Source organism: Helianthus annuus, chromosome 15 (assembly GCF_002127325.2).
Source record: "Helianthus annuus cultivar XRQ/B chromosome 15, HanXRQr2.0-SUNRISE, whole genome shotgun sequence".
NCBI lineage: Eukaryota > Viridiplantae > Streptophyta > Magnoliopsida > Asterales > Asteraceae > Helianthus > Helianthus annuus.
In genome coordinates, this window is record NC_035447.2 from 125,777,731 (window position 1) to 125,780,194 (window position 2,464).

Consider the following 2,464-nt stretch of genomic DNA (forward strand, 5'->3'; position numbering starts at 1 on the left):
CACTTTGCATGCATGCCTAATTTCAAGCACAGTTCTTGATTAAAAAGACTTAACCGAACCCAATTAACCTAAACCGAATGGTTATGGTTTTTTGATAACCAAAGTGTTCGGTTATGGTTACGTTTTTAGGCAATAACCAAACCGAACCGACCCATGCTCACCCCTAACACTGACACCACCATGGCACCATCTTAGACTAAGCACTTGCTGGCGTTGTTTAAACAAAAAAAAGTGCATTTTGTGAAAGCTTGTTGGTGTTATACAAACTTCCAAACCACATGTTAACAATTTTAATCACTGATTTATCCAAAACCAAATATGTTAGTGCCACTTCTTTCTAAAGAAATTTGAACAATTACCAATTCCAGAGTTGAAATTCAATGAGGCATTTTCTCAAACATCTTATGGGCATTATAAGAATTTTGTGATAATATGCAAGTTTTAACTTCTCTTTAGGCAATGATTGTGAAAACAAATTGGCTAAGATGCAGAACAACTACTACAACTATCTACCTTCTTTAATTTACACACAGTCACATTCATATTCATAATCAAGCTTCATCAAGAGCTACACTAATTTTGAAAATGTATTCATATTATGCAGTTTATCCAAGAGTTGTTCAAATTAAATAAGATATGAAGATTAACTTGACTAACCTTACGCAACTTGAGTTTAAGATCCACCATGTGACTTGATGACTCTGATCCATCCGTGAAGGTTTTCCATCATTAGGGCAAGAATCGTTAATTAAACCTCATTTCGACTTTGCATCTTTGAGCGATGTGAAGAATATCATGGGTACAATTAGTATTTACATGAGATCAGATCAAGCTTAGATTTGGAAACCAAGAAATCGAAACCCAAACAGCAATCATCAACGGGTGGTTTCAAGAACGGATTTCCTCATCGCTGAGACAAAACCGAACCCATCCAGAACAAATAGATCCGTTTTGATGTATAAGTTGAACCGTCTATGACAAATCCATACTTTTTCTCCATTTGATCTAGCACTCCCTGCAATAACCCCTCCATTTTTCTTTCAAGCAAATCCACCTACAAGTTGAAAACTTACAATTATAACTGTACTGCATAAACGACTATTACTTTGCAAAATGTCTGAATCACACAGATCTATCATTTTTCTTCTTCAAACCAGCTTCTTCCAATATCAAACAGTTGTTTTGATGTTTCGGTCATCATCAATTCCATTTTTAGAACTTAATTAAAATTATAAAAGCGAAACATGTCTAAGAGTTAGAAACAAAAAACCAATTTGGAAAATGATTTCTCCTTTTCAAAGCATCACCACATTTGCATCTCCTGTTGACAGTTCCCAATCATCACATTCTGACCAAAATATGAAAAATAGAAAACAAAGAGTTATAAAATAAAGCATCAATTTATTTATTACTTATCATAATTTGTCATTAACCAAGTAAATGCTAGCAAAGTTAGCTTATTCCATCAAGTCACAAAAATAGATTCAAACAACAGTAGTTTCAGTATCAATTTAACATAAGAACATTCAATAGCTTAAAAAATAAACAAAATGCCTCATCAAATATGTTTTCCACTTCAAAGTAAATTCTCTAACATTAAACTTTTCATCTATTCCGAAAGTAAAATCGCATTGATATACCAATAGAACGCATCGAATAAGATATAAACTGGAAAGAATAGTCAGCAATTTTTGAAAATAAACCCCAAATACGAACCTGATTGAAAATTTTAAAGGGCTTGAGGAACCATTACTCTGTTTTGCTGAAGTTTCTTTCCATCTTTGATCTGAAATTATCAAAACTCGATCCACCATCAGCGTCTTGTAGGATAGACATTAAAGATTTAGAAGAAAACTAACATGTTGCTTGATTCCAATTGCGATTTAAGGTTTTTTTGAAACTGAAAAGACAAAAGTGGTATAGATTGAAGGAGAGGAACCAATACAGATTTGGAAAGAAGCAGGGTATTAGGTTTTTTCACGGCTGAAAGGAGAAGCAACGATTGATTAAATAATAAATATCATGTGACGAACAGAGGAAAGAGATAGCGATGATGGATTGATTAAGAAGAAAAAACGATTGTAAGAAAATCTCAAAAGTGAAGATTTAAGAGTTTGAAATTTGAATATGCAGTTTGAATGAAAGATACTTATGGAAACAACGACTGTAAGAAAAAATAGATGAGAAAAAGAAGCGTGTGAGGGAAAAGAGAATAAAACCTCCATTCGTGAATTGCCGCTCAAATGGAGAAGTGGAGAAACAATCAGATGCCATGTGGCAATAAATGGTTTAAGAATATGCCATGTGGCCTAAGATTGTTTTGTTTTATTATAAGGTATAGATTTAGCAAAGTTGGTGCTATTTTGGTTTTTACCCTCAACTTTGCATAATATCAATTTTACACTCTCTTAGTGCTATTTTGCTTTTTTTACCCTCAACTTTGCATAATCTCAATTTTACCCCT

General features: G+C 33.2%; 1 long non-coding RNA gene across 1 annotated transcript; it reads right to left on the reverse strand.

Moving 5' to 3' along the window:
• Positions 1 to 522: 522 nt before the first annotated feature.
• LOC110912462 lies at positions 523 to 2,256 on the reverse strand. The gene is made up of 2 exons (XR_002577941.2): positions 1,717 to 2,256; positions 523 to 1,348 (listed from the first exon to the last, which is right to left on the reverse strand). It is a non-coding gene; the product is annotated as an uncharacterized LOC110912462 (long non-coding RNA).
• Positions 2,257 to 2,464: the final 208 nt, after the last annotated feature.